The 25,196-nt window shown below is 43.6% G+C and overlaps 1 long non-coding RNA gene across 9 annotated transcripts; it reads right to left on the reverse strand.

Moving 5' to 3' along the window:
* Nucleotides 1-167: 167 nt before the first annotated feature.
* On the reverse strand, nt 168-18,432 carry LOC139356261 (uncharacterized). 9 transcript variants are annotated; one of them, XR_011607824.1, is made up of 6 exons: nt 14,677-18,432; nt 14,132-14,222; nt 10,567-10,645; nt 2,937-4,763; nt 984-1,026; nt 168-889 (listed from the first exon to the last, which is right to left on the reverse strand). It is a non-coding gene; the product is annotated as an uncharacterized lncRNA (long non-coding RNA). The 9 variants fall into 9 exon arrangements; XR_011607826.1 differs by having other exon boundaries at nt 2,205-4,763; XR_011607823.1 differs by having other exon boundaries at nt 168-1,026.
* Between the last annotated feature and the right edge of the window lie 6,764 nt (nt 18,433-25,196).

A 25,196-nucleotide genomic window follows, 5' to 3' on the forward strand; every position in this document is an offset into this window, starting at 1 on the left:
TCTTACTCTAAACGTCACTAGGTTAGCTTAAAACTTGGACAACTTCCTCCTCTAAGTCTTGGCCAAGTTCCTCATTTGAAAAGTGAAGCAAGTCTGGGCAACATAGTGAGACCCTCATCTCTACAAAAACATTTTTCAAAATTTAGCTGAGTGTGGTGGCACTTGCCTGTAGTCCCAGCTACTCCGGAGGCTGAGGTGGGAAGTTTGCTTGAGCCCAGGAGTCTGAGGCTGCAGTGAGCTATGATCGCACCACTGCGCTCCAGCCTGGGCAACAGAGTGAGACCCTGCCTTAAAAGAAAAAAAAAAAGAAGAAGAAGAAGAAGGAAAGAAAAAAGAAAAGTGAAGCCATGCAGTAGTGAACAAGAGTTGATCTCTGTGGACACAAGGAGGGCTCATGTGAACCCAGGGATGCTTCTTGCCCTGGGCCAGATTCTCATGGCCCTGTAGCCCAGGGACAACTTCTCCAGCAGCCACGGAGTACTTTTAGAGGCCACAAAAATATTTTAATTCTTAACCTTTTTAAATGTAGAAAAAAAAAAAGTGAATATATAACAATGAATCCAGCCAGGATTGTTTTTTGTCTTTCTACCAACATAATTGTAAAATATAATTTTTTATATTTTTTTAATGGAGGAAGACAAAACTGCCCAGGGCCCCCAAAAGTCATAATGCAGCCCAGCCCACATCCTCTGCCCCTTAGAATTCACAGTCACCCTCACTGCGGGTGTCCCCATCTCCAGGCCACACTCCTCCCCTCCCAGGCGAGGTCCCGAGCAATCAGGGTATGACCCCATTCTTCTAACCCCCTCCCTGATTCCCTTTCAGGCTCTGGCCAGGGAAATCACAGCTCACTGATGATCTCAGAATAGAGCAGAACATTCACTGGAACCTGGAAAGGGGAGATCCGGTGTTAGCTGAATATCCTGGGTAAATGGGCAAAGAAACCTCTTTTGTTACAGTCCTGAGGTTATTCATTTACTTACGACACTTCAGCTACTGCCACAAAGGATTCAAAGTCACAAGAATCTATGTAATAAAATAGAAATGTGTGTAAAGAGAAGTTTAAAAGTCAGAGTCAAGGAAAACAAGTAGAGAGGAGACAGCGGTGGCTGGGAAGCCCAGGGGATGGAGAAGGTCCTGGCCATAACTGAGGCAGGGTCACACACATCACTTCAGGCTACCTAGTGGTCACAGGAAAAAAAAAAAAAAAGGCTCGGCCTGGTTTCGGAGCCTACACTGCCCTGCCCAGTGGTTTGCAGCCTGCTGAGGTTTAGCCCTGTGTGTGTAAACACATTGTCCCCCCACACGGTTGTTGCTGACATAGTACTCAGCCAGGACCCCACCCTATCACTGGACTGCACCCCGGGCTCCTGACTTCAGGCCTCTGCCCGCAAGCCTCTCCACTTGAATCTTGGCTGTGTGTCAAATGCAGTACAGGGAGATGAGAAGTAAAAAGACACGTGGTCAAAGGGTTTGCACATAGCTGGGAGTCCATACTAACACCCAGCAGACCAGGACAACCAGGCAAGAAGGAACAATCCAGTGATGGAATGGGAGATGCAGGTAGTTGCAGGAGGGACCAGGGAAAGGCCAGCCTTATGGACAGGGGCCACAGAGGGCTCACAGAGGAGAAAGACATGCTCTCTGTTTTGGGGGATGTGCGGCACCTCCTGGTGAAAACTGCCTGCCCAGGGAGCCAGAGGTGCACCCAGCCCTGCCCACTGAGCATGTTGGTGAAAGTTCTTAGTAAATTGTAAGGCACTGGGTCTTAAGGCCGTTTGTGTCCTGTGGTTCCTCTCTCGTTCCAGTGCCTGTGGCTCTGTGCTCTGGCACAGCAGGACACATGCCCAGCATTGTCCACCTGGATACCTGCAAAGAATGAGCCAGTACCCCATGGGTGACAGTGTGACCGGGTCGTCTGGGCCCAAATGGTGCCTCTCCCCAAGGCTGAGATTTATGTAGTTGTGGTTATGTGGGCCAAGGGAAGCCACAGCTTCCTGAGGGAAGAGGAGGTTCCTTCCACACATGTCCACCCCGCCGCATCTCAGCCCCACCCAATGCTGGCCTCCCTTCCCCAGCCCTGCCTTCACCTGGCAGAATGGGATAGGATGGAGCTGGGGAGGGTTGCCATTAGCCCACAAGAGGAGGAGGGCACTGGCCAACAAGTTCAGAGACTCAGCTTCTAGTTCTTTCTCTACCATTACCTTGCTGTGTTGCCTTGGGCACCTTACTCCAGGTCTCAGTTTCCCCAAGCATCAAGTGAAGAAGTTGGACATGGGTGACCTCCATAAAACTTTCCAGCTCCGACACCCTGAGGCCCTCTGGCCCCACAGGCAGGTCACCTCCTGGGAGGATTGTGGAGGCTGGAGTACTCCGTGCCCCCCACCACCTAGGGTTATTTGGCTGTGACAGTATTATGCATGGCATTGGTTTTGCAAAACTGTGTGTGGCATGTGTGTGCTTTGTAACCCCGAATAACAAAACTCGGAGTAGGCCTGTGCCATCCAGGAGTAGGGTGAGTGGGGTCAGCTCGCCTTGGGGCAAGAACAGCTGTAGGGCTTGTTTCTCACATTGGTCTCAACACTGAGGATGCACCAGAGAGAAAGCAATACAGCACTGGCCACCTGACACACGCGGGAATCCCCAAAGCCCCACAAACGTTCAAGGACACTGCACTGGCATGGGGAGGCCCACCCACCTCCCTCCTTTCAGGCCCTCTGTGTCCCTCCCATGCACCACCCCACACACTCCCCCAGCATGTCTCTCCTCTTGCCCTGGACTTGGACACATTGTCAGCCAGCTTGAGACGTCGAGCACCCAAGACGCCACATCATTTCAAAAAAAAAGAGCAGGCTCCCTGTGAGTATTCAGAAAAGAGGACACCACACCAAGATGTGGAGCAGAGAAGGAAAGCAAGGGCAGGAGCAGCTGCTTACCTCTCAAAGGAGCAGAACTCCCAAGGGGTCGCTGAAGCAGGGTGCCCCTTACTGCGGTGAAGGAAGCAGGAGGATGGTGCAGGGAGGGGAGCCATGTCTTAGCCACTCAGGCAGAATTCGGTGCCGTTCATATGCAAAGTGACCTCTGTCTGCTAGAAAAGTTCATCTCTGAGAATAGCCAAGCACCTGTGGAAGGAGACTCAGAGAGAGGTAGAAGGCCACGGCCCCCTGCACCCCCTGCACCCCAGCGGGCCCACCAACTTTCCAAGGCCTGCCACTCGCCTTGCGCATGCACTCTGCTGTCCTTCCACACGCTTGCCCGAGCCAGACCCTTACCTGCAGATGCCATTGCTTCTTATCTGCCTCCTTTCAAGGCCCAGCTCAGATCCCATGACCCTGGAAAGACAGTTCTGGGCTCCAGAGTTGGTGGAGTCTCTCCTCCCTGCAACTGTCTGGAACTCAGTGTTCTTTTCTTCCTCTACTTTATGTGAGAGTGTGCAAAGGGGCTCTTCCATTTTTGATAGTGAACTCTTAAAGGGCAGGAACTTTCTTACACCCAGGCTCAGGAGGGACCTAGCTCAGTGTTTCCCCTACAATCCAGCCATCGATGGGGGCTCATACACATCTACCACCTGCTGAGTTATCAGCCAGCTTCGTTAAGCAGCTGCTGTGTGCAGACACTGTGCTTCCTGCCAGGCTGGGAAGGAGAGGGAAGAGGCCCCTAGGACTGTAAGACCCAGCTCCTCCAGGAGTTTCACCAGAGCACACCAAAGAGCACACTCATCCACCCTCCAGGAGCTTCACCAGAACCACCAGGGGCACACCCATCAGGGACGAGTGTGCCAAGTGAGGGGTGCAGCCAGCTAGGGCAGGATTGCTGATGACAGAAGCTCCTGCGATGGCCAGTGTGGATAGAATGAGCAGAGGACTGAGTCAGCTGGGAGGGGTGTTACAAAGCAGAGACGGAGGAGCTGGTCCTGCATGCAGGCAGTCCCCACCCTGGGCTCAAGCTCCTTTCCTCGATAGAACCTTCCAGTGAGCTCGAGCCTGGGCCATGTTCACTTCTCAGGTAGGGGAGGACAAGTGGGATGGTGATGGAAGGAAGAGGGTAAAGAGAGCACCTCCCAACTCTGATGGGCTGGGAGTCTGGCAGCCAGTGGCTGGGGGCAGGGGATGTCCTGGTCAGGGAGGCACCCCCGGACGCGCCGATCACCAGAGAGCTTCCTTCTCAAATGCCCCTTCTCTATACCTCCTCAAGGGCCAGAGTCCTTGGTTAGTCGCCAAGAAGTGAAGCCAGCAAGCCCAGAGCCTTGGGGAAAGCGCCTTGCCTTGGAGGAGGGAGGTGGAGAAGCTGCCCCGGACGGAGGGTTGCCGGCCGAATCCTTCCAGGGGATACCTGGTTTGAGGGAATGATCAGAGTGTGTTGTGACCTCAGGAGTGCATGGATGGGCCTCTGTCCTCTCCTAGGGCTAGAGCTCAGCCAGGAAAGCCAAGGCCCCTGCATCCGCACACCTCCAGCTCTTGTGGCCTGCTGAGGTGTCTGCTGCAGCCCCAGCCAGGGCCCTCTGCTGTTGCTGCAATTTTGAGGGCTCTCGGACTCCTCTTGCTCATGAAGAATTGTGGTTCTGTGAGCAACCTCTCTGCAGAAGGGGATGTCAGCACCATCCTGCTCTGACTTGGAAAGCCTCCTCCCAAGGCAGGCTAGGCAGCTGTCACCTCTCCCACCTCTTCTCAACAGAGTTCCTTCAATTTCCTTTGGTGCTGCCACCATCAACCCTGTTACTTCCTGGGCTCTTTCCAGTGTCATAAGCGGACAAATGTACCAAGCTGGAAAAGCAAGGAGTGTTTGTCTTAGAAAGGACGGAACCGCAACATAGCGAAGGAGAGAAGCCCGGGAGCGAGACCGGCTGGCCATGCTGGGCGCCTGGGCTGGTCCTCAGAACCAGGAGCCTCACACATCTAGTCCGGTGCCCAGAGGTGCCCCAGCCAGTACTAAGCCGACACGGATGGAGGCAGCAGTCTATGTAGTTTCAGGCGGGTCTGAAGTAAGCCCTCTTCCTTTAGGAAAATTGTTGAAGGGACAGTGACTGGAAATTAACCATCTTACATCTCCCTTTGTCATGACACTCAAACCACCTTGCTGCCTGCTTCTTCGATGAACAGAATGACCATATTTTCTTGTTCTATCCAGGACATTTTGCAAGTAAGAGGGGCCCTGGTAGTCATTAGGCTGTGACAGCAGATGTCAACCTGGCAAAACAGCAGGTGGTCACAGTAACAATGACCCAATACCCACGTCATCCTCCAGCCCTTCCAGGCCAAGCTCTGGCAACAGCTCAGTCCCTCCTGGTGCCTTGTAGCTGCAGCCATTCACCAGTGACCTCAGGTGTCCACAGGGCCAGATGGACATTGTGTGGAGAACAAAGGTGAACATGCCCCTGTTCTCACCTCCATGCACCTCAGGGAGTGGGATATGATCAGAACACAAATGACAACTCTCACCGAAGGCAGGACAGACAGGCCAGGGGAAGGCAGAAATGAAGGGCAGGGTACAGTCAAAGGAAAGAAAGATCTTGAATAAACAAACATTTGGAGGGAAATTTTCCCCGAGACTATTTTAAGATGGAGAGGCTGGGTCGCCAGGGTTACCAGGCCATTCTGGTGATTTGACTTTAAATTTTGGGATTCTGACTTTAAATTCATAACAGCATCTTTCCTCGGCCCTGGTGGGTTAAAGAAAATACTTTAGAGCAAATTTAGTATTTTCTCCCATTCATAGTATCTGGCCCACAAGGCTTGTGGGTTGAAGTACACTCCTGATCTTCACTTGATAACCTCATCTCTCTCCTCCCTTGGTGCTTATTGTAAAGTAGGAACAGCAGCCTCATTACGTGGGGAGGAGCAGTATGTCCGGGGCTGCAAACAAATTGCACAGGTCCATCGCGGCCCCATTAGGGTCAAGGGCACATGTGTATGACTGGATGCGGCAAAAGTCATAACTAATACACCCACATGGTGATCCAGATGTGATGTGAGGCTCAGTGGGTACTTAGAGATTTTTCACAGCCAGGTTAACCAGTTGCCCAACCCTCCTGCCCTTCCCAGGGCATGGCAGAAATAAAAGGCATCCCTATTTAAAACAACACACATGTGAATGGGTTTGAGGACTCCAGATGACTCACAGGATCCTGTACATTTGTATATAGTCAAATGGTCTTCATCTCCTGCCAGCAAACCACCCCGCTCTAAACCTACAACTGTCAAGGAAGACAAACCCATCGTGACCACCTGCTAAGAAGACACAGCCCGGTCCAAGGGCTCACTGCAAGATCACAAATGCAGTGAAACTGCTTTTGCTAAGAGACATTTTTCTTGCGCTCCACTCATTCCAAAGACAAAGCATTTTATTGCAAAGTCTGCCAAAATAAATGTGCCTGCAACTCCCCCAGCCAGTGGGAAAGCACTCGGGTTGGGATGGGAGTAAGGAGATCGGGTGCTTGCTCCGGCCGCAGCGCCCTAGCAGAGTGACCGTAGGCGAGTGCCTCCCACGCTCTGAGCCTCCAGTCCCTCATGTGTGACCTGGGGCAGGCACTACCTACCTCCCAGGTGATGTGAGGGCTATCTCCGTGGAAGCACTTGGAACACGGTAAAGAGCCGTGCAAAGGCTAGACAATGTGATTGCTAGTGTTTGCTGTTCAGAAAAAAAAAAAAAAAAATCTTGCTTTTCATAGACAAACCTCAATTAAATGAAATCACTTGAGGAATGGTTCATTAAAATTTCTGGTACAATTAGGTTCAAAGAAAGAGGCCCTCCTTGGAGGCGTGAAGAAGGCCTGACTGACAAACATTGTGGACACTGAGTAATGAAGATGTGGAAATGGTGGCCACCTTGGGGAAAGACATGAGGATGGATCTAGGAAGTTGCTTTTTCAAACTAAAGTCCATAAATGTTCATAAGGGATTTTTTTCCCTTTCTCCTAGAAAAGTCAGCAACTTAAAACAAATTATTTTTGCTTTAAAATTCCAGTTCCCCATATTGTTGGTTAAATGAGGTTTTTTCTCTTCAGAGGGCTCCAGCCTGTGATGTTTCCTCCATCCTGGTCCTGCCCCCCACCTCCCTCCTCCTTTCTCCTGCCGCCCTGTGCCCTTGGAGACATGCTGGGCAGACTCCCCATGTGATCAATCTGACGTCTTAAGTTTAAACGTCATTACCTCAGTGTATCAGTAGAAAAAGTTCTACTTCATTGTATCTTGTAGCAAAATTCAGTCCAGTTAATGGAGGATTTCGTATACTTTTAAAAGTAAGTCAGGCTGGGCGCAGTGGCTCATACCTGTAATCCCAGCACTTTGGGAGGCCAAGACGGGTGGATCACTTGAGGTCAGGAGTTTGAAACCAGCCTGGCCAACATGGTGAAACCCTGTCCCTACTAAAAGTACAAAAAATTAGCCAAGTGTGGTGGCATGCACCTGGAGTCCCAGCTACTTGGGAGGCTGAGGCAGGAGAATCGCTTGAACACAGGAGGCGGAGGTTGCAGTGAGCCAAGATTGCACCACTGCACTGTAGCCTGGGCAATAGAGTAAGACTCTGTCTCAAAAAAAAATAAATATATATATATATATATATATATATATATATATATATATGAAAGTAAGACAGAACCTAATTTTCAGAATTGCATAATTATGGTCACAGCTGATCCAACTGGTTCCACAGATTAGGCACTAGGGAAAAAAGATTTTCCAGAGTAATCCCTAGATGATGAAAGCACAAACTCATTACTTTTTTTCTTGTGGTAGTTATTTTTGCTAAGGACCTGCCCATACTGCAGGCAGTGGGTCTTTTGTATGGAAGAAGAAAGCATTTATCTGCATATAGTTTGCTGAAGTTTTTTTTTTTTATCATTTCTGTTTCAATGTAAAGGCAAAGTATCTTCATCTTGCTAACTGCTGTACATTTCCTATGACTTTTAAAAAGTTGTTTCCCCTGAACTCTCCTTTGGGACTGAAGTGCCCGTGGTGAGGCCATCTGGCGTGAAACCCCCAATGTGAGGCCTTCTCAGTTCCTCACCTAAGGTTTCCCAACCACATACATGCCCAACCTGACCCCTGCCACAGCCCCCCGTCCACCCTCGTGCCTCTTATCAAAAAGAAGTCATTTTCCAACACCCAGGCACTTTCCTGGGCCGACGGGTCAGTCACCGTCTCTGTGTGTGCCGTGTTCACATCCTTAGGGAGCCCCTGGCTCGCGTCTCCTTGTGGTACCAAGCAGATGGTGGGAGAGCTTCAGAGTCTTCTGCCTTCTTGCTGCACTTTGGCACGTTACCAAATGGCCTCCAAAGCTCCAGCGCAAACTCGGACCCCTCACAGAATCTGACCCCAGCCCTTCAGCTCTGATGGTTCCTTGGCCATAGCTCTCCCTAGCACAGTCCCGTTTCCTTTCAGTGTCCCCTGATGATTCCTCACGCCTTTCTCTTGCATCTCCCCTTGTTCTCTGTTTTCTTTATTTTTCAATATTCTCTTATCAGCTCCTCACCCCTAGACCCCGTTGGCTCCCTCCCCTGTTCCTGTCTCTGTCTCTTTTTGTCTCCATTCCCATCCCCCTGCCCGTTCCCTCTGCCCCCAAGGCCTCCTGACACTTCTTTCAGCACCGCCCACTGATCGCTACCATAGCTCACCTCTGCAAAACCACAACCAGGGAGAAAACATCGACAATGTTGTCAACCTGTGTGACAGTTTTGTTTTCCTGTCAAACACTCCTTGTGTCTTTCATTTAAATAGATTCTTTGACAGATATATCTTAGTAGGTTCCCTTTCAGAGGAAAAATGCACATTTTAAAAATTTTTAGTTTTAGTTTATGTTTTAAGTCTGATAAAACACTGTTATTAGGTCCCACGGGTAAAGAAATGTTTGGGGTTTTTTTGTTTTTTGGCTTCATGGTCATAAGCAAAGTGTCCAGGGTTTCCTGTTGGTTTCAGGTTCGACATGTCACAGCAGACTCCTCGGCACAGGCCTGTGACACACTCAGCTCAGGAGAGGGCAGCAGCCAACTACAGTGCAAAGGGATGGACTCCCCTTCCCGGTCTTTAAAATCAAAGGGGAAGACCAGGTGTCCTACTTTGTGCTTCTATCATTCAGTAACTTTTCTGTTGATTTCAGTAAGTCATACACACTTTTCCTTATGCCTATTGGATTTTGTTGATTTAAAGAGATGTTCTGGCTCAGGCTTGAGTTGATACCCACCCTTTCCCCACTAAACCCAGGCAGAAAGTTACAGTGAACAAAGAAGGGCTACAGTTCCCCATGCTGAGACGACCAGCAAGTGCTTCCAGAAATGCTCTTTCCTTTCAGAGAGGGAATCCATTTGGCTTCCCTTCAGTGCATGGCTTGTTGGAATCTGGGATTAGATTCCCAATAAGCGATGAGACATCCAAAGAAACAGAGTGCCTGGTATTTATGGCAGAATATAGAAGAACTCATCTTTTCTTAAGCAATTCTTTAGTTTATGGTTTAGCCAAAAGTAAGCAAGTTGGTTCCATGGCCAACCAAGACCCTGAGAGAAGATACCCCACCAATATTTCCCATGAATGATCAGGAGTTTACAGAGTTTCCATCACCGAAGCCATTTGAGTTCAGTGTATATGCTCTGGAACGATCAGTGTAAAAATGTCAATCTCTAAGTGGTTCTGTTGCCAAAAGAGTTTATAGATTGTGTTGAAGAGAAAATTGGCACCTGTGTTTTCTGTGGTGTTACTGCAGGATTCAAGTGGAATGGAGGGATGTCTCTGGGAATATGGTTGTGCAGGGACCATGTTCAAAGAGGTGTCACATGAGCCGTCACCCAGCAGGGGTAGAGACAGAACAGAGCAATGTCCTACTATATTAATTGGCAAAAAAAAAAATATGCTGTTAACTGGCACACAAACTCACAGGAACTGGCTGCTTCTATACTGAGACACAGCCTCCAGGCCGCTTCTATACCGGGACACAGCCTCCAGTCTCCCTATCAAAACATTAACTTAATATCAACCGAAGAAGTCCTTCCCCACTTGGAGAGGAGCCCTCAAGTAAGTCTGGTTTCTCCAGCTGTTTTCTGAAATAGCCCCTTGTGTGGGTGTCCTTCCAGGTCCTGAGGTACTCACATAGGCTTCTTCAAATACGCGCGGTGTTGAACGTCAGTGCCCATAGCCCTCAGCCTGTCCACACCATGCTGCTGACCATAGGAGGGAGAAGCCCTCTGTGGAACCTGGTGACCCCAGAGTGGCACTCCACTGGGTGGTGGTAATCCCAGACCATAGTGGTCTCTGTGGGCCTCCCATGGCCCTGGCCTCACATGCAGCCTCTTGGTACTGACCAAAGGGACCCCTCCTGTGCAGAATACCTGTGCCTTCAACCACAGTTTTTCTCCAACAATCCAGAACTACTTCAGTCTGTTACGCCAGACTCCACCAACCACAAAATCATCCCGTGGCCTCTTTGGTTGATAATCCAAAAAGGGGGCTCCAAGGAATTTTAATTAGTCTATAATTTTGGGAGCTTTCTTTATAAGAAAGAGTACAGAATCTCATAGCATATTTCAGCAATTTAGTAAAAATAGCATTTTGCTGGGAAAAGAATACTAAGGGAAGGTACCTGGTTCCCTTCTTCTTAATACTTCCTTTCTGCCCAACTGAACATTGCAAACTTCCACAGCAGCCCAGGATGATCTTGCCTGTTTATTAAAGCAATTGGATTTTATACATTTGATACTTTACCTCTTTTGTTTAAATTTTTTTCTTGTTATTTGGTGTACAATATTTAAATGTACAATATTTTATCTCCATAATTAGCTTAATTATAGAACAGAGTTTCTCTTCCTTCTCATAGTCTTCAGATAATTCAGAAATGTTTAAATCTTCGCACCCACTTTATATATGTTGTGCTGTTTCTAACTTCCTATATGTAAATATTTTTTGACATACTTTGGTGTTTCAAGTTCTGTCTCTACTTTTATTGTGATCATTATCACCATGATTCTGTTCTCATTCTTAATGTTGGATTTTTTTTTCTGGTACACTCTATTTTTTTAATCTCCTTGGATATTTTGAAAGTATTTTAGTTATTTGTGTATGTAGACATAGGAAAGTGCTTTGCTTAAATTAAGCTGTAAGCTCTCTGATGGACAGATATTGACCTTAAAATTTGGTCCTCTTAAATGCTACCAATACGGTTTTCTTCCAATTAACAGGTGCTATTTCAACAAAACTTGTTTCTCTGCTGAACTACTCTGTCCTTTCCACTTCTGACTTTCATTTTTAATTGCCTGTGATTCGGTTTGCCAATGCCTGAATATACCAAGCCAAAGGTAGATATTTCCCTTGACAGTGGCATCTTCTCTCCATTTTGCTAACTTCCAGGCTGAGAATGAATAGCAAGAAAAACAGCCCAAGTGGCCAGGGTTTGCTAAGAACCTACTGAGCAGACAGCTTCACAAACGGCTCCTCAAGTGTTTTGGCAGTGGGGGACAGACTATCCAGCCAGCCCATAGCCACATCTGTTTGAAACTTCTTGCTTCCCACTTCTCCACCTCCAGGTAGACTTCAACCTGGAATTCTAGAAATATTTTTTGACCCAGGGCCTGCTCACCAGTGAGGCAGCACACACAGAGACAGGCAGTGTGGTCTCAGTTCAGAAGAGACCTTTCTTCCTGAGCTGAACACATCCATCCTGGGCAGTGTGACACCAGGGTGAGGTCCCTGCATGGGGAGACAGATGACCTAGTTTCTGGTTCCAGTTCTGTCACTGGTGCAATGACAGCCTTTCTGGTTCTTGGTCCTATAAATACAGGGCTAGACTTACAATGCAATGCAAATATTCTGTATGGAAAGACTTAGCCAAACAAATCAGCCTGTTCTTTGAAATGTAGCTTTGCTACTGCCCAGATGTGGAGGATTTTAGCAAATGAACACAACTGCTCTTTTAAGTAAGAGGTCCTACCCACTGGGAACCACAGGGGCCAATGACTTAAACCACAGTAATGTAATAGGTATCCTAAAGATCAAAAGTGAACCCAAAAGAGTGAGGTAGGAAGATCAATTACCAATTGCACTAAACAAAGGCTCTTTTGAAAAAGCCATCAAATGAAAAAGATGAAGCAGGAACTGGCTAAATTAGCAAAATGGTTAGACAACAGCCTGACACACTTCAACTTACAAGGAAAAAAAAAGGACAGACAATTTTTTGCTGAAATTGTAGTCCTTGCTGTTTGTGTTGTCCTAGAGTTTTATATGCCATTTTGTACTTCTTCTCTATGATGTAAATACTTTTCATTGTAAAAAATGTAAATATTAACTATATTTTTTGTTTCTGTCTTTTCTAAAATGGAAGTTGATCCAACTAATAAATTACAAATCATCTATATCTTGTTTGTTTGTTTGTTTTTTAGAAATTATATACCTTTACTGTCCTTCAGAAGGGAAAGAGTTTCATGATTAAAGAGAAACTTCATTCCTAACTAATGGAAGTAAGATGGTGCCATATAAGAGGAAAAGATGAAGGGTCAGGAGAGTGAGTTTTAGCTCTGACTTTTCATTAACAGATGTGGGGCCCTGACTAAGTCAGTTAACCTCTTAGAGCTTCATCTAAAACTGAAAACAGCTGCCATCGTTGTTCTAAAACTCAATAAGGTAATAGATGAAAAATGCTTTGGAAGTAAAAAGCTGTACACAAAGGCATGGAATTACTAAGTCTTAACTGTCATTATGTCTATTGGTTGAGGGATGAAAATTTTATATATAGGAAATTTGTTTAATTATTTTATTTTGCTTGAATTCTGTTTTGGGACAAAACCAAACAGAAATTGAATGTCAAGTTAACTTCTCCTACTGGTACTTCTAAAGGTCCATGATTAATCATCATAATGATCTTATGACCTTTAAGAGCATTGGGGAAGAATTAAGTTTCAACAAATTTTAACGAAATTCTTAAGTCTGAATATGTTCTTGGTTTGACCAAAATTTATTCATCAGTGCCTAACATTCCATGATGAAGGCTTTTCTGGAGGCAGAAATGTAATCAAATGATGTAGAATTGGCAATCCATCCAAAGGGGGAAGGAATCCCAAGGAATGTCCCAGGCAAACTCTACTTTGGATCCAAGGAACTTATATACACAAATACATCAAACTGAGAAGTGCCTTCTTTTCCTTTGTAAATGACCAAACTGAACCAATTCAACTCAAAGGAAAGCCACAATAACTAGCAGTTTACTTCACGCTTCCACAGACCAAAAGGCTTAACCTTGGATTCTTGCCATGTCAGAGTAGAAAGAAGCCTTAAAGATCATCTGCACCCCTCACATCTTACAGATGAGAGATTGGGAATTTATGTGACTCATCCAGGGTCATTCAAAATCATGGGCCCTCCAGCTCATGAGAAAAACAGCTAGGGATAAAGAGACAATATAGCCCTTCTCAGCAGCTGTGTTTCCACCCCCTCCACCTGCAGCTCAGGATGAGGGACATGGAGGGCAGGTGGAGGGGAACTCGTGCTTTCATCTCTCAGCCACGTACAGGCCCTCCATCTTCCCCAAGACCCTCAGAAATACAGGCATTGCACTGTAGAGTTTGGGGGTATCGGCTGCGGATGAGGACAATTGTGTCATAAAAGTAAAAGTTTCTATCTCTCCTCCTTTTCTGAGAAGCAGGATGGGACTGGGAAGTCCCTGAAGAAGTGAGTTCCAGGTCTGAGTCTTCCATTAAGCATGATCATGAGCCCTTCCTTCTGTGAAATGCTAGCACTGAGCCTTTAAAAGCACCTTCTCCACTTTCTCTTTCCTGGCTTTTACTGTCTCACTGCCAGCCCTGAACTTCTATCAGATCCTTGATGCAGAATTGGTAAAACAGGAAGGTATCTTAGATACACAATCCTGTGATTTCCAATTAATTAACCCAACAATTCAGAAAATGGCATTAGAAAGAATTTCAGCTGTGTTCTCTTTTAAATGATTGATGTTTAAAAGTTCTAGTTTAAAAGTCTCTAGAAAATTGATCTGGGTAACCAAATCTTGGAAAGACAGGAAAAACAAGTGGCTGAATCTTTCCACAAACAATCAGGATTTGGAAGGATTTTTGCTAAAAGATAATGTTCAGGAAAAGGTAAAACTATACTCTTACACTGATATAAAAATGAACACATGTTAAAGATTTTATTTGACTCACATGATGAGGGAACCAGACAGATGTTTTTACCGGTCCAAAGGAAAAATCAAACAAGCACAAATTATATGCAGTAAAGGAAGGTTGAGATGAACTGCAAATGGAAACAAAGTCAATTATCACTATCAGACAGTATATACTTTATATAACTATCAGTTACCTACACGTTAGAAAGGGCTGTAAAATAGCTCAGACAACGAACAGTATAGAACCTGATACCCCAGAAGGATAAGCTATAGATGTGGCATCATTTTCCATTAAAGCATAGAACCTTTTCCTACAATTGTAAAGCAATACTCTGCTGTATTTAATACCTAGACTTATTTCACAGACATTAAAACACATCATCCTTTTCAACTCATATATTAGGCTGGTAAATGTGTAATCAGAAAAACCCCTGGGCAGATATTGATGGAGCCCTGTATTTGAGTGTTAACCTTCTGACCTCTCAATTCTCTGAGCCCTTTTCCTCTGTCTCTTCACTGTCTCTACCCCATACCCCACCCCCATTTAGCTTGGGGCTAAGAACTCTTGACATAAATACTAACTCTGCAGAGCTGATCAAAAGCAGATGTAGTGAAGGATGTTGACCCTGTATTTCATAGCACTCATCACTGGGTGAGTAATAAATCTCTATGTTTATATGACTAGAGTCTTTCCTCTGAATTAAAGACCCCTAATCCTTCATATTTGTGGCTGCTGACTGGGAAGAACATCTTTGCTACTGGCCTCTTAATTCAATGTGCCAACAGCTAAGATGCTCTTAGAATAATAAATTGCAGTCTCTCTTGTGACCTCATACAGCCCCACGCAGTCACCCTCCTGACCTCACAGAGGCCCATCCAATGATACTTCATGCATATCATCCACCCACTCTTTTTAACTGGGCTGGCAGAATCATAGTATCTTAGTCCTGGAGAGATGAACTATGTCTCCCTCCCCACTTTTTCAGTATTAATTTAATTAATGTGGTCATTATACACTTGCCATTGCTAAGGATACAGTGATTTCCTTAGCATTGCTGGATCATTTCACATTAAAATAATAAATCAGAATATTAATTCAAGATGTGGCTGTGACCCTAAGAAGTTATGTGGCTGTGGCACTAACAAGTTATGTGCCTTCACCAGCCCTTCATCTCCCAAGGCCTCTTCTTCTTCATAAAAGTGAAGACACTGAATTCTAAATCTTTTTTGATTCTATCCTGGTTTACAGTGATAGCTGGTGATATATTGTGGCCATTGCTGTCTTTAATATGTTGTGACTATAGTAGCTGTTGACAGCCTGTATGTGTGATTGGAAAACGGCAGTGTACCCTCTCAGAAGGAAGATTTTAATGTGGAAATTGGAGAGAGATTGGTTTGGATAACTCCAGTCACATAGAGATCTCTTTCCTAACTCATGCCTCATTTGAGAAAGCAGTAAATTCCCCAAAAAAAGCTGTTAAATGGCATCTCCAAGGATTCTGAGCTTGAACAGGCCTTCAGGAGTTTAGGTACTGGATATTCCAAAAGTAGATTGTTTATCTCCCTGGCTTTTGAAGAGTGAGGATGGGTTATGCTGACTTAAATACATTCTTGTTCAGCCCCTCTACCTCCTCATTCTCACTGGCAACAATGGATATAAAAATACAATGTAATGGAGAGAGATTCAGCAAAAACATTGGCCTGTACTTTTCAAAAATATCAGTGTCATGAAAGACAAAGAACAATGAGGAACTGATCCAGAATAACAAAGAGTAAAGATTAAAGAGACATGGAAAATACATTCAGGACCAGAAAAAAAAGGGACAAAAAGTTCATTATAGGGCAATTGACAACATTTGAATATGGTGTGACGTTATATAAGTGAATATTCTCGTGCTGAGAAAATACACACTGAAATATATAAGTGAATATTCTTGTCCTTAGAAAATACACACCAAAGTATCTAGCTGTAAAGGAGAAAGATGTCTACAACTTGCTCTCAAATCACTCAGGAAAAAAAAATTTTTTTAATAAAAAAAATAAAAAGATAAGCTGAAAAAACTGAAAAAGAAAATAAGGAAACAAATGTGGGAAATAAAACAAAGGGGACAAATCTGGATGAAGGATATACAGGAGTTCTTTACACTGCTATAACTATTTCTTGTGTTTGAAATTATTTCCAAAAAATGTATTTAAAAGAAGACACTGTAGAAATAATTTCAATGTTCTAAGACAAAATAAATTTGAACCTAAATTCTATATGCTATCAACTAAGTATTATAACAAAATAAAAACATGTTCAGACTGCAGGACTTAGCATATTTCTTTGGCCATAAACTCTCACTGAAATTAATGCTAGAAAATGTACTTGAGCAAATAAGAAGACATGGGATACAAGAAACTATTATATCCATAGAAATTGGTAAAATGTGCAGCTAAGCCTAAATAATTGTTGTTTTATTGATAGAATCCAGAAGAAACAAAAATCCCAAGTAGTTTCAGCAAGGAAAGTAGCAGAGACCTGGGGAAGGAGAAAGTAAAATTATACCTAGTTTATTCCTTATTCTGAATAAGAGGAAGAGAGAAATACTGATTAATTGTGGTCATACAGAGGAGACACCATGTGCTAAAATTTAAAGGTATTCAAGGTGACTTCAGCACAAATGGAGGAGTAAGGAGTTCTGAACATTCTCTCCTCCATAAAATCAACAACAACAATGGCAAAAATTGTCAGAATCGACTTTTTCAGAACTCTAAAATTGATGAAAGGCTTACAGCAATCCAGGGAGCATTTATTCAAGAAAACTGGTTGAAACTTGGTAAGAACAGAGAGTTTTGTGGAGTTTTAACTTGCCTATTTCCATGCACCCTCCTCAGCTGAGCAGTAGCCTTGAAAATATGAAACCAGCAGCCTGGCAGCTAGACGCCCTTGGGTTGAGCAGGAAGTGGGGTGCAGGAAGGAAGGCGGTTATGTGGGAGGCAGAACCAGGTTGGAGCTCATTCAAGGCCATGCTTCCAGAGAATTATCATTACTTAACCTGTCTGGTCATTCCCTGGAAGACCCCATTCACAAGACTTATCTTATTTGACCCGGATCAGGGTTAGCCCAGTGTAAACAGCCTCTTCTCCAGGAGAATTTGTCAGAAACAGACAGCAGTGACTATTTAACATTGTGGCTGCCTGGATGGTGGCTAACAGCTGGGACAAAGAATATTCCAACCAAAATGTTTAAAGGGAAAATCTGAGAAATGAGATATCCATGTGGATTTTTAAAACTCCAACATACTCACAGTAGTCTAGAAAAACATATGCATGTACAGGGCTGTGGGCATGCTCAGGAAAGATCTGAGAAAGCCCTAGCTATCACCTCTGGCTGACCTTGAGGCCCTACACAAACAGTAAGTGTTGTCATCCCTGGCTGAGTGTTAAAGGCATGCCTCAATATGCACACAGAGCCTCTTGGTACAGAATGAGAGACTTATTTGTTCTAGTCATTTGAGGAAACCTCTGTGTAATCATTAGCTGATGTCTAAGTTAACTGAGCAGAGACATCAGTGACCATACATGATGAATAAAGACATTCTAGAATTACCTCAAAAAAGTCACTATCAAAAGAAAACAGTAATAACAACAAACAGCAAGGACAGCAAGTCATGGAGTGGGGGGGGGAAGAAAGAATCTGATTCCCAGAGATGACACCTAATATTATATGGTGTTCTGTTTCGATTAAAATTTTAAAATATGCAAAAAGAAAGCCTACATACAAGAAAAAAGCAGGTAATAGAAACTACCTTTGTGGAAGCCAGATGTTGGACTTACTAGACAAAGATATTAAAATCACTATTTTAGATATGTTCCAAAAAAAAAGTAATCCATGGGTAAAAACTAAAGGAAAATATGAGAATAATATCTCACTGTATAGACAATATGAATAAATTGATAGAAATTATAAAATGGAACAACTAGAAATTCTAAGATTAAGAAAATACAACTGGACCAGGTGCAGTGGCTCACACCTGTAATCCCAGCACTTTGGGAGGCCAAGGCAGGCAGATCACTTGAGGCTAGTTCACGACCAGCCTGGCCAACGTGGTGAAACCCCATCTCTACTAAAAATACAAAAATTAGCTGACAGCGGTGGCAGGTGCCTGTTGTCCCAGCTACTTGGATGACTGAGGCAGGAGAATCACTTGAACCTGGGAGGCAGAGGTTGCAGTGAGCCAAGATCACACCACTGCACTCCAACCTGGGTGACAGAGCAAGACTCCGTCTCAAGAAAAAAAAAGAAATAAAATACAACTGAATTGAAAATTTCACTAAAGAGGTTAAACAGCACATATGAGCATACAGAAGACGGAATCAGCAAACTTGAAGATAATTCAACTGAGGTTATTCAGTCTAAGGAACAGAAAGAAAAGACAATGAACAAAACTAAACAAGCCTCAGGGACATATGGGAAATCAAGCATACCAACATATGCATACTGGGAATCTGAGAAGAAGGAAGAGAAACAGACAGAAATAATATACAAAGAAATAATGACCAAGACCAGTCTGGCCAACGTGGTGAAACCCTGCTGAAAAATATAAAAATTAGCCAGGCATGATGGCAGGTGCATGTAATCCCAGGTACTCGGGAGGCTGAGACAGGAGAATTACTTGAACCTGGGAGGCGGAGGTCACAGTGAGCTGAGATTTTGCCATTGCACTCCAGCCTGGGTGACAGAGTGAGACTCTGTCACAAAAAAAAAAAAAAAAAAAAGAAAGAAAGCAGTCATGACAAAGAGGCAGATGTAAATAGTGTTTTATCAATTACATTAGATGTAAATGGATTAAACATGCCAGTCAAAACACAGAGATCATCAGAATGGATAAAAATATGATCTATCTGTATGTACTTTACAAGGGACATATTTTGAATTCAGAGACACAAATAGAACAAATGATAATCTAAAAAAAACTGGAGTGGGTATACTCATTACACAAAACAAACTTTAAGACAAAAATTGTTACTAGGGGCAAAGAAGGACATTTTAAAATAATAAAAGAGTCAATCCATCAAGAAGATATGGTAATTATATCACTGATGTCAACAAGATGGTTGGCTAGAGTTGCCTGGCACTTTTTCTCCCTGACAGAAAGGAACCAAAACAATGAATAAACAACTGGAGTGACTAAGGAAGTATGCTGGAGAGCACCTAAGGACAGGAAAATCCCATGGAACATGGAAGCCCAGGATAGCATCATAGACACGGGAGGGGCACACCCTGCATCTGCAGCACTGTCTTCCCCACCAGGATTGGCTAGGAGTCAGGGGGTACTTTTTCTTACAGGGAGAAGGTAAGTTGGAAATCCCTAGTGGTCCTCATAGCCACTACAGACACCAGCAGTTCTTGCTAGAAAAGAGTCTCTCAGTCCTCACAGGCCCTGAATCCAGTTTGGGGAGTTCTGGAAGTTTCTGTGGCTGCATTGCCCTGGAGTAAGAGCCCAAGTTGTGCACTACCTATCCCTACAACCTGAGCTGCTACGACACAGTGCCATCTTCAAGCTGGACACACTGCTAGAGTGCATCCTGCCATAGGAGCTGGTGGCCACTACCTTTCTCCATCCGTGAGACCCTGTTATCATTCCAACATGTTCACATATGTGACTGTGACACTATAACCCCAGCTGCATGGAGCCTAGAACCAATGGAATGATGGAGACTCTGGTGGTCAAACCCACAGAGCACTCCTTGCCACCCCAATCCCAGGGAACAGCTCAACCTATATAGTAGGAATGCCACTGATCAGGCAGCCAGCCTGTCACACCTACACAGAGTTGTGCTGCACAGCTGGCAAACCTGCTGTGCCTGGACACACCCATGCGAAGCCTGACAGCCAGCAAAGCAGCAGCCCAACCTCACAGAGACCAATCAGTCTGCCACACTAGCATGCACTCATGCCCAGCTGTAGAGCCAGTATAGCAGTGGTCCTACCTTCCCAGAGAGCCCACTGCATAGCTGGTTAGACTGCTATACCTATATGCACCCAGCTTGACAGCAAGGCTGGCAGCATGAAAAGCCCCCCTAGAAAGCCCACCATACAGTCTGCTGGCCCACTATGCCCAAACATGCCTGACCTAAAACCTGCCCAGACTCCCCACCCTCCAGCAAAACCATGCCACTGCCATCACAAACATCTGCAGTTTAGGCCACCGAGGCAATCAGAGACATTACTGGTGAGATTACAGCTGGAAAAAAAAAAACCACACAGAGACCACAGTACTGAGTCTACCCAGAGCCAAAGCTAACACAATGCCCTATCAACACACTAGAACCCATCTACAAGAAAGCCTGTCCGTATAAAAGTCTAGAGAATTAGGAAAAGGAACTGTTCCACTAGATGCACAGATATCAACATAGGAACGCAAGAAACATAAAAAACCCAAAAGAACAATATAAGTTTCCAGTAACAGACCTTGAAGAAATGGATATTTACAATATACCCAAAAAGGAATTCAAAATAATGATCTTAAGGAATATCAGTAAGATACAATAGTATACAGACAACTCAATAAAATCAGGAAAGCAAATCATGATCTGTATAAGAAATTCAACAAAGGGAGGGTTATCATTTAAAAAAAAAAAAAAAAAAAAAAAACCAGAAATCTTGGACCTGAAGAACTCAACAAATGAAATAAAAAATACAATTGAGAGCTTAAACAACAGACTAGCTCAAGCAGAAAATAAGAATTTCTGAACTTGAAAAACAGGTCTGTTAAAACAACCCAGTAAGAGAGAGGGAAAAAAAAGAACTAATAAAAAGAATAAGAAAGCCTATGGGAGTTATAGGACACCATTAAGAATATAAATATTCACATTATAGAGGTGTCAGAAGGAGAAAAGATTAAGGCACAGAAAACCTATTTAGCAAAATAATAACTAAACACTTCCCAAATCTTGGAAGAAATATGGATATCCAAAGCCAGGAAGCTCAAAGACACCAGTTAGATTCAGCCCAAAAAGTCCTCTCCAAGACACATTATAATCAAACTATCTAAAGTCACAAAGAGGGGCCTTTTCCTCTCAGAAGTCCCGCTCTCTCACTGGAGAGAGAGTTGTTCTCCTTTCTCTTTCTTCTTCCTATTAAACCTCTGCTCCTAAACTCCTCATGTATGTCTGCGTCCTAAATTTTCTTGGCATGAGAAGATGAGCCCTGGGTATTTACCACAGATGACAAAGCTGCTTCATAATGGGGGATTATCCAGGATTCTAAGTTACAACACTCATCAAAATGGTGAGAAGAGGACAGAACTCCAACTCTGTCCTTTCATTTTAGGGCTCTCGGCCTCCATTTTAAACCAAATCAAATCAACAACGGGCATTATTTAGCCATTTAAGAATATAATTAGCATGGTTGCCGTTCTTAAAGACTTGGATGTGAGGCTTGCTGGGGAGAACATGGAGAATCCCACAGTACCCACAAGTTGCTGGGCATATTGGCCATGTTTGAACCAGCTTCATTTCATGAAGGACATAGCCGTCACATGGGGCTGGAAGAGGTCCTGGAGCAACTGAGGATTTCTGGCTGGGGCTACTAGCTGGTGTTATCCAAAGGCTTCTGGACTGACCCCAGCCTCCAACCAACCAATGGTGTGTCAGCAACAGGATCTCCAACTTTCCTATCATAATTTCCTCCTTTCCTATAAGCAACCACCATGTCTCCTATCCTCCTTGTGTATGCAATGTGCAGGAAGTTTTACAGTTCAGGGAATTAATCTGTGGGCCCTACATAAATCAGACACTGCCCCTTCAAGCCTACCTATGAAATCCAGCAAATTCTGCCACTGGCCAGCCTTTTCTTCTTGGAAGCTCCTCTCTCTCAGTAGAGAGAAAGCTGTTCTCCTTTCTGTTTCTTCTGCCTATTAAACCTCTGCTTCCAAACTCAAAAAAAAAAAAAAAAAAAAGTCACAAAGAGGAAATTCTGAAAGCTATGAGAGAAAAACATCTCATTAGACTATCAGCAGACTTCTCAGCAGAAACCTTGCAGGCCAGGAGAGAATGTTTCAAAGTGCTCAAATTAAAAAAAAAAACTGTCAGACAGGCGCAGTGGCTCACACCTATAATCCCAGCACTTTGGAAGGCCGAGGCAGGCGAGGGCAGGAATTTGAGACTAGCTTGGGCAACATAAAACCCTCATCTCTACAAAAAATACAAAAATTAGCCAAGTGTGGTGGTGCATACCTGTAGTCCCAGCTACTTGGGAGGCTGAGGTGGGAGAATCACTTGAACCTAGGAGGCAGAGGTTGCAGTGAGCCGAGATTGTGCCACTGCACTCCAGCCTGGTGACAGAGTGAGACCCTAAGAAAAAAAAAAAAAAGAAAAGAAAAAGAAAAAAAAAAGCCCACCAACCAAGCTTACCATATACAGCAAAACTATCCTTCTGAAATGAAGGAAGAACTAAGTATTTCCCAGACAAGCAAAAGCAGAGGGAATTCATAACAGGTAGACTGAACTTAAAAGAAATGCTTAAGAAAGTGCTACAACTGGAAACAAAGGATGATAATTACACTTATGAAAACACATGAAAATATAAAATTCACCAGTAGAGGTAAATTCATAATCAAACTCAGAATGTCCTAATGCTATAATGGTGCTATGAAAATCTTTCAATTCTCTGGTATGAAAGTTTGAATTCAAAATGGTCAAAAAGAACAACAACTACAATTAGTGACTAAAGAGCACACAATAGCTAAAGATATAAATTAAGGCAACACATGTAAGGGAAAGAGGGGATGTCTAGAGTATTTGTAAGCAACCAAAGTTAGGTTGTTATCAGCTTAAAATAGTCTATTATAACTATAAGACTCTTTATATTACCCCATGGTAACCACAAAGAAAGAAATTACAGCAGATATAATAAATGAGAAAGAAAAAGGAAACATAGCTCAACACCACAGGAAAAAAAACAACAAAGCACAGAGGTAAACAACAAGAAAGGAAGAAAAACGAAGGATCTAGAAAACAACTGGAAAACAATTAACAAAATGGTAAGAATAAGTCCTTACCAATCAAAAATAACCTTGAATTTAGACAATAGCTCACACCTGTGATCCTAACACTTTAGAAGGCTGAAGCAGGAGGACTGCTTGAGGTCAGGAGCTCAAGAGCAGCCTATGCAACATGGCAAGATACCATCTCAAAAAAAAAAAAAAAAAAGAAGGAGGAGGAGGAAGAAGAAGAAGTAGAAGGAGGAGGAGAAAGAAAAGAAAGAAAGAGAGAAAGAAAGAAAGAAAGAAAGAAAGAAAGAAAGAAAGAAAGAAAGAAAGAAAGAAAGAAAGAAAGAAAGAATCCTTCTTAGCTTATTCTATGAGGTTAGTAGTATCCTAGTACCAAACCAAAGACATTACTGAAAAATAAAACTGTAGATCAAAATCCCTTATGAATATAGATGTAAAACTCCTCAATATGATACTAGCAAATTTAATCCAGCAACATATAAAAAGAATTGTATGATATGACCAAATGAGATTTATCATAGAAATGTAAGATTGGATTAACATATGAAAATCAATTACATTTACAATAGCTTTAAAAATAATACAATTGGCTAGGCGCAGTGGCTCATGCCTGTAATCCCAGCACTTTGGGAGACTGAGGTGGGCAGATCACCTGAGGTCAGGAGTTCAAGATCAGCCTGGCCAACGTGGTGAAACCCTGTCTCTACTAAAAATACAAAATTAGCTGGGTGTGGTGGCGCATGTCTGTAATCCCAGCTACTCGGGAGGCTGAGGCAGGAGAATCACTTGAACCCAGGAGGCGGAGGCTGCAGTGAGCCAAAATTGCACCATTGCACTCCTGCCTGGCAACAGAGCATGACTACGACTCAAAAAAAAAAAAAGAAGAAGAAGAATACGATCTTAGAAATAAATTAAACAAAAAGAGCAAGACTTATACACTGAAAACAGCAAAACATTATTGAAAAAAGTTAAAGAAGACCTAAATAATGGAAAGACAGTTTGTGTTCACAGATTAGAATACTTAATCTTGTTATGATGGTATTATTCCCTAACTTGATTAGTATATTCAGTGCAATTCTTGTCTAAATCCCAGCTATAGAACTTGTAGAAATTGACAGGCTGATACTAAAATGCATATGGAAATGCAAGGGACACAGAATAGCTAAAACAATATTGAAAAAAGGAACTTAAAGAACTCTCCTAAAAAACAAATAACTGAATTGAAAAATTGGTAAAGAATTTTAGTAGACATTTCTCCAATGATGATATACTAATGGTCAATAAGCACATCAAAAGATGTTCAACAACATTAATCATTATGAAAATGCAAATCCAAACCACAGTAAGATACCACTCCACACCCACTAGAGTGCTATAATAAAAAATCTGGAAAAACATGACAGAACAAAAAAATGAAAATCAAGGACATGAAAACATCTGGAACCCTAATAAACTACTAATGAGAATATGAAAAAGTGCAGCCACTTTAAAAAACACTTTAGCAATTCCTCAAAAAGTTAAGCATATACTTTGGGAGACCAAGGCAGGAGGATCACTTGAGCCCAAGAGTCTGAGACCAGCCTGGGCAGCATGGTGACACTACATCTCTACAGAAAAGCTTTTAAAAATTAGCTGAGCATGGTTGTGCATGCCTGTAGTCCCACCTTCTCAGGAGGCTGAGGTGGAAGAACACTTGAGCACAGGAGGTCGAGGCTGCAATGAGTCCTGTTTATGCCACTGCACTCCAGCCTAGGTGACAAAGTGAGGCCTTGTCTCAAAAAAAAAAAAAAAAAAAGGGTAAGCATGGAGTTATCAGATGGCCCAGAAATTCCACCCCTGGGTATATGTGAAATGGAAATGAAAACATGTTCACACAAAAATTTGTACACTAATGTTCACAGCAGCATTGCTCGTAGTAGTTAAAAAGTATAAACAGGCTGTGCGCCGTGGCTCACACCTATAATCCCAGCACTTTGGGAGGCTGAGGCAGGCAGATCACCTGAGGTCAGGAGTTTGAGACCAGCCTGGCCAGCATGGTGAAACCCCGTCTCCACTAAAAAATAAAAAATAAAAAATAAAAAATAATTAGCCAGGTATGGTGGT

Source organism: Macaca nemestrina, chromosome 9, assembly GCF_043159975.1.
Source record: "Macaca nemestrina isolate mMacNem1 chromosome 9, mMacNem.hap1, whole genome shotgun sequence".
In the NCBI taxonomy this organism is placed as follows: domain Eukaryota; kingdom Metazoa; phylum Chordata; class Mammalia; order Primates; family Cercopithecidae; genus Macaca; species Macaca nemestrina.